Raw genomic sequence first — 13,958 nt, forward strand, 5'->3', positions numbered from 1 at the left:
GATCCCAGCGTCACACTCAGAAAGAACAAGAAAGAAACGAGAGATCAATTAAGATACTCTCAAATTGTCGGTTCACTCATGTACTTAGCTAGCGCTACAAGACCAGATATCTCTTTTGCTGTGAGCAAACTGAGTAGGTTCATGTCCAACCCGGGTGATGATCATTGGCATGCACTAGAAAGGGTCTTGCGCTATCTGAGAGGTACTATGAGTTACGGAATTACTTATTCAGGGCATCCTGCTGTGCTAGAAGGATATAGTGATTCAAATTGGATCTCCGATGTTGATGTACTTTACGCAACAAGTGGGTATGTATTTACTCATGGTGGTGGCGCGGTGTCATGGAGGTCTTGCAAGGAAACCATATTGACGAGGTCAACTATGGAAGCAGAATTAACTGCTTTGGACACAGCTACTGTTGAGGCAGAATGGCTGCGTGAGCTCTTGATGGACTTGCCGGTTGTTGAAAAACCTGTACCGGCTATTCTTATGAATTGTGATAACCAAACGGTTATCGCTAAAGTGAACAATTCTAAAGATAATGCAAAGTCATCAAGACACGTGAAAAGACGTTTGAAGTCTGTCAGGAAGTTGAGAAACTCCGGAGTAATAACTGTTACGTATATACAAACAGACAAAAACCTGGCAGATCCCTTTACAAAGGGACTATCACGAAATGTGATAGATATTGCATCGAGGGAGATGGGTATGAGACCCATAGATGTTACACCATAGTAGTAACCCAACCTTTGTGATCGGAGATCCCGTGAATTAGGATCTGGGAAGAACAAGCTATTGGTTAACTGAGGAGAGTAATAACTTATGATCGTCTCCAAGTGAAGATGCAAAACTCTCAGAGCTGTAAGGCTCAGATCTGTAAGGCAGGTTGGCAACATGCCTTAATGTGGTTCTATTGGCTATAATTAGCAAAGATGTTGTCCTACAGAGCAGTCTTGAAAGAACACACCTATATGAGTTCTGACTGTAAACGTCGCAGTCTATGAGATTTGGGTGATCTCTAGTAAGCTCACGAAGAGACCAGGGAGTATGACGTATAAGCTCCAAACCGCGGGGTAGCCTACTGGCGGTCAGGTACTGGTTAAGACTTTGAGTGAAACCTGTTCACACAAAACTAGCAATTCAAGGCATAGTCCATTGTCAAGTTGTGAATGGATGTAGCTTAAAGTTCTAGGCAGAAGTTCAACTTAACAGTCTCTGCTGAAACACCGATATATTAAACAAGTGGTGAGAGAAGGCAAATCTCTAAATGGGTATTTGAGATCTGGTGGGGGGTTGTTAGAATTAATGGGCTAGGCCCATAGCAATTTCTGAAATCTCAAAGCCCATGTGTAAAATGGCAAGTGGTGGTGCTAAGTTTAGTCCCACCTTGGAAGTTGAAGAAGAGTTGGACCTCTTTATATAGTGGGTTCTCTCCACCACTGTGACGCCCCCGATTTGACCGTACACTAATCATGCACGCAAATGTGTACGATCAAGATCAGGGACTCACGGGAAGATATCACAACACAACTCTAAAACATAAATAAGTCATACAAGCATTATAATACAAGCCAGGGGCCTCGAGGGCTCGAATACAAGTGCTCGATCATAGACGAGTCAGCGGAAGCAACAATATCTGAGTACAGACATAAGTTAAACAGATTTGCCTTAAGAAGGCTAGCACAAAAGTAGCAACGATCGAAAAGGCAAGGCCTCCTGCCTGGGACCTCCTAACTACTCCTCGAAGCCGAACTCCATGTAGCATCATCCTCGGGATCTCTAGCTCCTGGACTCCAGCATCTGGTTGCGACAATCCGGTATAGAAAGGGGAAAAGAGGGAGAAAAGCAACCGTGAGTACTCATCCAAAGTACTCGCAAGCAAGGAGCTACACTACATATGCATGGGTATATGTGTAAAGGGCCATATCAGTGGACTGAACTGCAGAATGCCAGAATAAAAGGGGGATAGCTAGTCCTGTCGAAGACTACGCTTCTGGCCATCTCCATCTGGCAGCATGTAGAAGAGAGTAGATTGAAGTCCTCCAAGTAGCATCGCATAGCATAATCCTACCCGGCGATCCCCTCCTCGTCGCCCTGTTAGAGAGCGATCACCGGGTTGTATCTGGCACTTGGAAGGGTGTATTTTATTCAGTATCCAGTTCTAGTTGTCATAAGGTCAAGGTACAACTCCGGGTCGTCCTTTTACCGAGGGACACGGCTATTCGAATAGATAAACTTCCCTGCAGGGGTGCACCACATAACCCAACACGCTCGATCCCATTTGGCTGGACACACTTTTCTGGGTCATGCCCGGCCTCGTAAGATCAACGCGTCGCAGCCCCACCTAAGCACAACAGAGCGGTCAGCGCGCCGGTCTAATCCTAAGCGCGCAGGGGGCTGGGCCCATCGCCCTATGCACACCTGCATGTTGCGAACGCGGCCGCGAGCAGACCTAGCAACCCACACGATCACGGCGGTTACGTCAAAGCGGTCCAACACGGCGCGCGCCACTCAGTCGCTGACGTCACGAAGGCTTCGGCTGATACCACGACACCGGGATACCCATAACTACTCCCGCGTAGATGGTTAGTGCGTATAGACCAAATGGCTAGACTCGGATCAAATACCAAGATCTCGTTAAGCGTGTTAAGTATCCGCGAACGCCGACCAGGGCCAGGCCCACCTCTCTCCCGGGTGGTCTCAACCTGCCCTGTCGCTCCACCACAAAGCAACAGTCGGGGGCCGTCAGGAACCCAGGCCCACCTCTACCGGGGTGGAGCCACCTGTCCTTTCAGCCCCCTCATCAGAATCACTTGCGGGTACTCCTCGAGCCGACCCGACTTTAGTCACCACATGTGTCATGTATATAGTATATAAGTATATACCCGTGATCACCTCCCGAAGTGATCACGGCCCAGTAGTATAGCATGGCAGACGGACAAGAGTGTAGGGCCACTGATGGAACACTAGCATCCTATACTAAGCAGTAGGATAGCAGGTAAGGGTAACAATTGTAGTAATAAAGACAGGTTATGCATCAGGATAGGATTAACGGAAAGCAGTAACATGCTACACTACTCTAATGCAAGCAGTATAGAGAAGAATAGGCGATATCTGGTGATCAAGGGGGGGGCTTGCCTGGTTGCTCTGGCAAGTAGGAGGGGTCGTCAACTCCGTAGTCGAACTGGGCAGCAGCAGTGTCGGTCTCGTGGTCTACCGGAGAGAAGAGGGGGAAGAAACAGTAAATTCACGGCAATAATGCAAACATAAGCATGACGATGCGTGACATGACAATGAACAGTGCGAGGTGTGTCCTAACGCGACAGTAGGTGGTACCGGCGAAGGGGGGAACATCCGGGAAAGTATTCCCGATGTTTCGCGTTTTCGGACAGACGGACCGGAGGGGGAAAGTTGCGAGTTCGATAGGTTAGGGAGGTGTGGTGGACGAACGGACTGCGTACACGGATTCGTCTCGTCGTTCTGAGCAACTTTCATGTTGAAAATATTTTAATCCGAGTTACGGATTAAAAGATATGATTTTCTAAAGATTTTATTAATTTCTGGAATTTAACTAATTATTTAAATTAATTCGAAAATGGATTTATGACATCAGCATGATGTCATGCTGACATCAGCAGTCAACAGGGGTTGACTGGGTCAAACTATCGTGTGGGTCCAGTGGGACCCACGTGTCATACTCTGTTAGGTTAATTAGGGTTTAATTAAACTAATTATGTTTAATTAAACTAACAGGTTAATTAGATTAATTCATTAGGATTAATTAACTTTAATTAATTAATATTAACATGATTAAATAAGTTAATTAATTATCTTAATTAATTAATTCTTTATTTATTTATTTTTATTATTTATTCTTATTTATATATTTATTAATGTTTATTAATTAATTTATTATTTTATTATTATTATCTTTTATTTTTATTTTATTTTATTTTTTTAATCATTTTCATCATTTTTTAATGTTCCAGGGGCTGGGCCCCACATGTCATGGGGCCAGGGGGGAAGTGGGTTCGGCGTTAGCGGGCGCCCGGGTGTGGTGCGCGTGCCCGAGGCCGTAGCCTGCCCCGGCGACGGGGGGGGCGAGCAGAGGCGCGGGCGAGCGTGGGGAGCGGCAGCAGCGGCGGCCGGCGTGGAGCTCCGGCGGGAGGCAGAGGCGAGCGAGGTGGGCACCAATGGGGGAAGCGGGCGAGCAGGGGGCGGACTCGCCCGAACGGGCACAAGGCGATGGCGACGGTGCGGCCGGCAGCGGCGACCAGCACCGCGGCACGGCGGCCGGAGGCGAGCGCCGGAAGGGGGGAAGAGGCATCGCGGGGAGAGGGACGGGGGCCGAGGCGAGCGCGGAGTGGGGAGGGAGCCGCAACCGCACGACAGCAGGGCCGCGCGGCCGTGGGCGCGTGTGGAGGCGCGCCGGGCGAGGCGAGGATGCGGTGAGCGCAGTCAGCGCTCGTACGAGGCGATGGTCCGAGGCGTGCGCCGGCGCGGTGAGCACGTTCGGGGCCCGGTCGGCGAGTGTGCACGGCGACGGAGGGGAAGAGGAGGGAAGGCGGAGGCCGATGGCCTCACCGGCGTTGCAGGGGCACAAGGCGGCAAGGCTTGGTGAGGCGAGTCGGGGAGGAAGACGAGGAAGGCGACGATGAGGTGGAGGCGGTCCAGCAAGGTCCTCCGGCGGCGGAGTCGTTCCGGGCGACGAGGGCGGAGTCGGGGATGGGCGGCTGCGTCGGGATCGGGCGCGACCCTGATCTAGATCGGGACGAGGGGAAGAGAGACGTGGGGGGGGGAGGAGTGTGGGGGTAGTGGGTGCGGGGGTTAGGGTTCGGTGGTGAGGGGGGCAGCCTAAGTAGGCCAAGGGAGTGGGTGGGCCGGCCCATTCGGGCGGCTGAGGCCAGCTGGGCCACTTGGCCCAGCGCGGGGGTCTTTTCCTTTTTTTGATTGTCTTCTGTTTTTTTTGTTTGTGTTTTCTTTTATTTATTTTCCTTTACTGTTTTATTTTATTTCTTTAATAGTTATAGTTTTATAATAAGTTAAAGCCCACACCTAAATCGGAGTTGTAAAAAGTTTTTAGTGACTAAATAAACTAGTTTAATATTTGTTTAAATTTAATAACACTTATATAATTGTTTTTGCTACTGTTTTATTCATCTCATAGTATTTAAACATTTTATAAAGGTGTGGTTTCTCCACCATAATTACCGGGCCGTGGCGTGGCGTGGCGTGGCGGCGCGTACATGCGACATGCGCGTGAATGGTCCGACGAAATCCGGTCCGTCTCCTTGCAGGAGCGCAACTTCCTTTTGCCGTTTTATTTTTATGTCTTGGCAGACAAGTTTTTGATTTCTTGTCCGGTAAGTATACGAATTAGAAACCGAGTCGGTTTGGGATTGTGGTCGCGACACAATACCGCCTCTGGTCCTAATATATATACAGCTACCGGCTGCGGCCAGAGACACACCGAAAAACACATAGGGTTTTGCCTCATCTCACAACTTGCGCCGCCATCGTAGTCTACTCCATCCCAAACGCCGGCGTGCATCGGCGCGTGGGAGAGCAGGTCTCCGGAACCGTTCGTCTTTGCGATCCTGCACCGGGAGAGGACGAATTAGGTTTTTGGGAAGCGCTGTGCGCGACTGCTCAAATTCGTCATCACGGGTCGTCTTCCGTCCAAGTCGGGCGGTGCTACTCATCGTCGTATTCATCGCCGTCAGCAGCAGATCGTCGCCAACATCGTCATCAACACTGTCGCACCCATAATAGCTAACGATCAGTACGTCCAACATCCTCTGTTCATGTCTGTTTCTACAGCTATTGTTACGTGTTTGCTACTGTTATGCATGTCTTGCTGTTCTTCTAGTTTGCTAGATTATTGCATGCTAGTATCTCTTCTAGTCATGAATTATTTACTGAAATTAATCATGAACTTGCCTAATATTTCAACAATGGCTCTCCGAGATGGCTGCTGCGGCACCGTCGCCGTCGTTCTTTCCATGGACGACCAGGTGAGGTTCCTCCGCCCTTTTTTTCTCTCCCAGTTCTCTTATGTTCCCCCACTTTAATGTCTCTAATCGATCCATGTTTTTTCCCTTTCTCCACATCTGAGTTTGATTTCTACAACTGATTCAGATACTCAGGAGTGGCCCGTGCAAACAATGTACAGGAAGCAAGCCAAGCAGGTGACACTGGATCAAGAACCTGCAATTTTTATGGTGTGTTTTGCTTGATCTTATTTTTCCTTTTCTTTTATGTATGTATGATGCTTAGGAAAATGCATTGTATGATATATATTGGAGAGAAAAAGGCATAAAAGCAGCACTACGGGTTCACCTAATAGTACAAGGTTAGATTTTCTATGAAGTTGTTGATTAATGGTAGTTTGGGAACGCTTAAGTACCAATGGTAACTAATTTGCAGTTGCATACATGAAGGTTGGTACATGAGTTTTTGCATCATGTTACTTTTGGTGAAATATCACAACAGCTCAAGATAATTTTGAATTGGATGTGTCCCTTTTATCTATGGTTGCCCATTATAGAAACTGAATTTCATACAGTGCTCTGATGAAGCCCCACGAATGCTTATCAACAGAAGGTCCAGAGCATTTTCCACATTTCATGATTGTATTTGAAATATTTCCATGATGCCCCTCTATCGAATAGGCCCTTTCAGTTCTTAAAAAGGTTGCTTTTCAATTGAAAACCAGTGCGGCAGATTTTGTTCATGTCGACATGGTGGCGTTGTAGATGGGGATACATGCACAACTCCAGTTCCAACATACCTTGCTAGCTAGGACCTTGACGAGGATTAGATGGGCTCTCGGTTGTTACTTACCTATTTTGTTGTATGTGTGTATCAAGGGTAGGGCAGGGGAACCACGAATATAAATATAAATAATTCCAAGAAAAGAAAACAATAATTAATGTTGAGGCATTCATTCATTCAGCAAAATGCCTCCCTCTTTTCAGGCTGCTTGCTTATCATTGTTATATAGCATCTGGAATCTTTTTTGAGTAAATTGTAGTCTGTTATACACAACCATGTCTCTGTATATAAATGTATCTTCCTTTTTGTTTCCTTCCTACTTATACATAATATAATATGCAGGGCAGGGCAGACAACATGTGTCGTCAACCGTCGACAATTCAGCTGTCTCCAAATGAGCAGCTTGCTGCTGAAGAAACCTTCAAGTTGCACTGCAAGCCAGTTGAGCTCTGCATTGTTATCCAAAAACGAGTCATTGATAATGGATGTTATTTGTTTCTGTGAACACATTTGATGTAGACCCAAAACCTACTACTAAATGGTTCCAATAAATAATGCATATGGCCGTAGAACTCTTGATCAACATTCTGTGAGCAGACTAAGAAGTGACCTAATACTGGTATGCAAATCACAGTCATGCCAATTTCAGTATTGTCTAAATTGATCACGGTGAAACTACATCTGCTGTTCTAGATTCAAGTTGAGTCTTGACCTCTATAAATATGTACTTGCTTTTCCTCTCCATAGGTTTCTAGCATTCTGAATGTATCCTATTGGCACATAATTACATCAATTTTCCTTGCAAATCAACTTAGAAATCCATTGCCCCCTGTACAAAATCAACTTTCAATGGATCATGCCCATGCATAACTTCAGTTTTGGCTGGATTTTGGAACTGACAAACATTAGTTGTATATGTGTATTCAGGTAAAGAAAAGACATGGTATTCAAACTATTCTGGTTTCTCTATTAAATCGAAGATGACAACGACATCGACGAAGGTCTGTATGCTCCTGTTGTCAAGTCTGCTTGATTTTTTCTTCTAATTTTAGCTAGCTCTGCCTGGTGAAAGCATTCTTCCATGCCAAGTAGCCAGTCAGCTTGCCAACATGATACAGAGTAGCGTTTAGTGACTTTTCCTCTCATGTAAACATGCATTTGTTTCAGGCACTAAGAAAAAACACACGTGTTCTAAAATGCTTTCCATTGCAGGTTGTTCTTGAAGGATTAGTTTTGTATATCTTCTATTATTTAATAAACATTAAATGCTCGGTTCATTTCAACCTGAACTGTATTGTTGGAGACATGCTCTATAGTAAGTCGCTGATTTCCAAGTATTCAGGCAAAAAAAGGCGTGTTTAGTCAGATTTAGCTTTTGAACTTCCCTCGAGATATGTCCCAACCATCATATTTTAAATAGCTTCTGTTTTCTAAATACGAGACACTGGACATGACAGTATGTAACAATGTGTCGATGTTACTTTTCATTTACATTCACATGCTGTTGTAGTGTTCCAGGCTTGCAAATGATAAAACATTTCAAGTAAGTGTGCAGTACCACTCACTCGTTCCTAATAAATATGCAAGCTTTTTTATCCTCTGTTTTTCTTTACCCAGTGAAACTCTTTGAACAGGGCACTCTTGGTTAAGTCTGATTCTTTTAGTTCATAAATATGTACAGGGATGAGGCGGCAATAGTTGCATTCTCTGTATATGAACATGAAGACCTAGAAGGTCGTCTCCTGGAAAGGGATGCTTCATTTACAAGACCGGCTCTCCCCAACAACACTGTTGTGATGTACTGAAGCCTCCCGTTCCACATGTTGGGTACTTACACCTCAACGTCACTTCTATGAGTTGTGGCCTAGGTTAGGTCGATCCCTAATCTCTGTTCCAATTTATTCTGGTGTCATTATTCTCAGGATCCTTTTAAATAGTGACTTATGCGCTGCTTTTGTATTTTTTGGGGCTGGAGATAGGTTGATTTAGATTGCTAACTAGATTCAGGAATTAAGTATCAATTCATTTGTGTATTTCTTAGAGAATTAACCTGGCCAGCATAAATGGATTGGCACCATATTTGGATTGATTATTATAGTTACATTAAGTTTATTCCCTGTAAGGCTATAATTTTCTACCTATTTTTCCTAACCTGTAATGTCTTTACCTCAGGCATGTTAGAGTGCAGAGTATATGGTGTATATGTCCTTGCTTATCCGTTCCAGTTCTGCAGTTCCTTGACACAATGTGATATTGTGCATTGTTAAGTATACTTAATTTGATTTTATAGAATAGGGCTGCTACTTTATATTTTGGTAAAGAAGAGGATGATGTTTTGGTCCATGATATTATAATTGATGTGGTTCTTGCATGAACCAGTATGTGATTATTTCCAGTTCTGCAACAGAGTGAGTAACTAGAAACTTTAGCGTGTTCCAGTTTTAATGCTTACGTATCTTTTGATTGTGGAAATAAACACTTGATAACCTTTGACCGCAACATCAAATGATATGCTATCAATTTTTCATTGAGCTTTGGAAGTTGGATCTGCCACTAATACATATATGTGAGCTAATATCTAATGCAAGTGCGAATATATCTTTTGTTGGGTGATGTGGTCTCCTTTATTTCACTTATATAACTGAGCTTCGGAGAAGGCCGTTTTATGCCATTTGATTTCCCTTCTCATGACTTAAAGGAGGAGGTGATATTAGATTATTGTTATGGTAGGTGTAATCTTTTGTCTTCGATGGTATTATGTATTATGAGTATGGAGTTATCTTATTCCAAGTACAGAAGGAATTGAATCTGCCTTGCATGACCAATGTTTTTATCTACGAATGACCTTATTCCATTTTCTACACCTCGACATACAGATCAGCATGTGTATGTGCCACAGCTTGTGGGAGGGACAAAATGGGAGGTCGCCTTGAAATTGTGGAAGTGCAAGGGAGGCCGGAAGAGTGCATTGCTACACTGCTGCCATGTTTCTCCTTATTGCTGCCGACTCACCTTCGTGTAGCGCTATTTCCATAGGTATAAGAGTTTCAGTAGTTTCAGCTCCTGCAAGTCGTCATTTTGTACTGAATCTTGCCCTATGTAAATGTACAGCCTGAAACATGTTACCAATGAATGGATAAGTATATATTCAATGCTTGTGGTTATAGTTGATATCGATTGTCTTCTTGATTTTGCTTTGCTGATGCTTTTGATATATGGGTACTTCAAATATGTATATTAGGTATTATCGGGAGCACAATTGTATATGTTCTATACAAGTATTACCGGGCTGGATACTGACTCTTTTATGCCATGTAGATTTTGCTATTTCAAACAAGGAATAACAGTCCTTATATTCTTCGGATTGATTACAGCCAAATTGTTTCTGAACAAGCGTAGATACAAATACTAATGCAGTTTTACTCATCCCAGGGAACCAGCAACAACCACATTATGAAAGGGTCAAGGAGTACTGATCCGATATGCATCAATGACAATGAAGGTAAAACTCTAATATAGCCTCCTGTGACATATAAGATTACTTGGTGATAAGAAGTGCATGTCCTATCTTATAAATAATGGTGGGTTGTGCTAGAAACATGAATTCTACATTGCATTAGTCTTTGACTTTTAAAACCTTTGCATTCTAGCCGGCAAAGCGACGAGTTCACCTGGCCCTCAGCAGCGGCAGCGACGAGCTCGCCTAGCGCTCCTACTGCGTCGCTGGTGCGACCTCCTTGCTAGATCCCGGCCATGGTGAGATCCCTTCCCATCCCCCTCACCCCTCTTGCCCCTTCTCGCCTCTTTGCTTTCCGCGGTTTCATTCCCTTTGGCCTAGGGTTTCTGATCTGATATGTTGTTATTGCGCGCATGACGATGGTGATTTTTGGTGATGTTGCAGGAGTGTAGCAGCCTCGGCGCAGCGACTGAGTTGCTCCTAAATGCGCGGAGCAGTGCCGCTTAGCCGGCGAAGTGGCCGGTAGCAGGAAGTCCGCCGTTGTAAATAGTTGTACAAAATGGTCATGTGTTCCTATCTCTCTGTCATAAAAAATGGTCATGTGTTCTATCTCTCATCGTATGAAAGCACCGAGCTTGATTCTGTCTTATAATGTGATTGTCATCTTCAGTTCCATTATGTTATGCTTCTAACACAAATAGTTGCCTGCACATGCTATACCTGGTTTCCTGCATACAATCTGTACACGCTTTGTCAAAACGTTATGACCGGCACCCTCGCGCCGAGGCGCGAATCCGATCTAGTTGGCATGACTCATCAACCTGGATGAAGCTTCGAGGTGTGAACTTGATGGCCTTCTATACTTCTTGGATGATGTGAAAACCCGGCCAGTTGACTTGGTGAAGAAATTATTAACATAGTCTTTGACCAATGTTTTCTCTAACATGAGCACAACAAGGCTCTAACTATTGTGATGAGTGATATTTTTACACTCATTCACCCTTTGTTTAAACCGAGATATTTCATTAAAACCGAGATATTCGCTCCGATATTGCTACTAATGACTAATGAATGCAAAGAACTCCATAAATCCTCTCTTTGATGTGTTTCCACAGAAAATGGGCTAAAAAGGGAAGAAATCACGCGTGAACATGCAAAGGAATGGGAAAGGAGATAGAAGAAATCGTCAGGAGGCGCACCAGAGGAAACTATGCAAAAGATGGTGTTTCGGTCATATGGCGTGAATTCCGAGGCTCCTCGTCCACCTAAACAACCTTCATAAAGGGACCATGCCAGAATGTCAATAGAATGTCCGGGTGAAGCCAGAATAGAGCCATCTTCATCCCCTCTCATCAACCCTAGTCATCGCCATTTCCATCTCCATAGCCATCACCACCATAGTCCATATCCCTCTAGTTCATAATTGTATCGTGCATCGCATAAGGCATCCATTGTAAGACATATTATTAATCAATCAATCTTCTAGATGTTTTCTTCAATGTGTTCTTCATGCGATCTAATCTTCATGTGTGAGTAGTTCAGTAAGATATGGGTTGGGGCATAGGCCTTGCAACCCTCTATCTTTGTTGTGGGGATCAATAGAAGGGCTTTGAATTAACGTTCCATATGTGTGAAATAAAATTGTTCCGCAGATTTCTCTTGTCTTGTCTGTGATCTTCATCCCTGCAGGTACCCAGGATCATGGAGATCGAGCCACGGAGAGGCTAAGGCAGGGAGAACATGAAGTGTTATTCTTAACACCAGTGACAAAAGGGTTTAATACGGTAATACAGATTCAATCCTTAGGGATTCTTGAGGTGTAGTCATTAAATGCACAAAGCTCTTGTCTGGTTATAATAATCTTAATTATCGAGGCAACACCGCGAGACGGATAGGGCCTTCGGTTGGACAAATGATTCTTGATGCAGGACGCGTGTCGGTCAAGATATTATTTGGACACATCCCCCACTTCGATTCGAAACAAGCACATCTCGATGGGTGACTTCCAACACACAAATTATGATCATATTTGGTCCCAACACAAATACATGGTTGTAAACATTGAGACCTCATACCCGTACCTCTTTTTATTATAAGTGTTTCATCACAATTAGCTTGATTGATCCAGTCAAAAGCTGGAATTATTTCTTTGACAGAAGCTTGCTAGAGACCATCGCTTCAAGGGAACCTTCCTCTCGTGGGTTGGATAACCCAAGGTCACCTCTTTTGGGAAATAGGTGTGGGGTACTTTTTGTTCCGTTACCGGATCACACAAAAAGGAAGTATCATGTTGATAGAGAGAATAGGCCGAGTTTTGAATTTTTCCGTTGATATCACCTGGATCACATGTAGTAGTGGCAATCTTTTGTAAAAGTTGTGGGTCAGTTTACCCCGCAGCTTTCTTTTTTGGGGGGAAACTTCCGATCTATTCATCAACTGTGAAGGTAGTACGAATAACACCAGAATTAAAAAATTACATCCATCTCCTTAGACCACCTAGCGATGATTACAAGCACTAGAGCGAGCTGAAGGCACTCTATCATCATCGCCCCTCCATCACCGGAGGCAGGCAAGCCTTGTTGTAGTAGACGATCGGGAAGTCGCCGTGGTAAGACCCTAGAGAACCATCACACCAGAACAGCAACCGGCACTAGTGAAGAGAGACGTAGATCGGAAGGATCCAACCTGTAGACACACGAAAGTAGACAAACAAAGACCAGATCCAAGTGGATCTATCGAAGACAAATGCCAACCGAATCCCACGAGATTTGTCGAAGGCAAACCTCCACACGCTCACCGACGATGCTAGAAGCACCACCGGGACGGGGGCTAGGTGGGGAGAACCTTATTCCATCTTCAGGAAGTCACTGTCGCCTTGCCTTCCTGACTAGGACACAAGCCCTACTTAAACTCAAAGGCACACCTAAAAACGGAGCCCTCCCGCCGGTAAGGACCCCACAATTTTACACAAACTGCCTTTAATTATACTTATATATATATATATATATATATATATATATATATATATATATATATATATATATATATATATATATATATATATATATATATATATATATATATAAACAATATCAGTAGATTGACTCCGGTAAAAAGAAGCTTGTTTGACCTTACCTTGTCGGCTGAACACAATGGAAAGCATACCAGGGCATCTCGAACATCGTTCCCAAAATAAGACTCACCATTCGCCCGCAGATGTGTCTAGACGCATCCGCGAACATAAATACAAGAGCCAACCATACAACCATATACATCAAATGTCCGCGCCAAACAACAACAACCTTCCGTCAAATAGCTAGTAGTGGTCACTAGTGCATTCCGCTAACACATGCGCGACTCAAACTCCATGATCATGTTGTTGGAACCAACAATGCACAATGTTGCGACGGGTGTGCACCCATGCTGGAACCGGCACATGGTGATGCTGGAATCGGCGTGTGGCATTGCTGGAACTGGCATGCGCCCGTGCTAGAACGATGTGTCTTGGATGATGCAATCACTCGTGGTGAGCCAGCGATGGCACATGGTGATGCTAGAACCATCGCGCAGTGGTGCTAGAATGGCGTGCCATCGATGCTTCAACTGCCCGAGCCGTGCAGCGCGTACCTGTGGCTAGAGCTACAAACGCTTATGGCCAGAGCCGCGGCGCTAGCAACGGCAACCACAATGTTGTGACCACGGACGGCGTAGGTGCAACCACTACGGT

The 13,958-nt window shown here is 44.7% G+C and overlaps 1 long non-coding RNA gene across 3 annotated transcripts; it reads left to right on the forward strand.

The window, feature by feature from the left end:
• Window positions 1-6,986: 6,986 nt before the first annotated feature.
• LOC109751734 (uncharacterized) lies at window positions 6,987-10,894 on the forward strand. 3 transcript variants are annotated; one of them, XR_006664717.2, is made up of 7 exons: window positions 6,990-7,393; window positions 7,702-7,775; window positions 8,456-8,642; window positions 9,651-9,810; window positions 10,207-10,276; window positions 10,425-10,530; window positions 10,676-10,894. It is a non-coding gene; the product is annotated as an uncharacterized lncRNA (long non-coding RNA). The 3 variants fall into 3 exon arrangements; XR_012183407.1 differs by having other exon boundaries at window positions 6,987-7,775; window positions 8,456-8,647; XR_012183406.1 differs by having other exon boundaries at window positions 6,990-7,775.
• Window positions 10,895-13,958: the final 3,064 nt, after the last annotated feature.

This window comes from Aegilops tauschii, chromosome 5, assembly GCF_002575655.3.
Source record: "Aegilops tauschii subsp. strangulata cultivar AL8/78 chromosome 5, Aet v6.0, whole genome shotgun sequence".
Classification (NCBI taxonomy): domain Eukaryota; kingdom Viridiplantae; phylum Streptophyta; class Magnoliopsida; order Poales; family Poaceae; genus Aegilops; species Aegilops tauschii.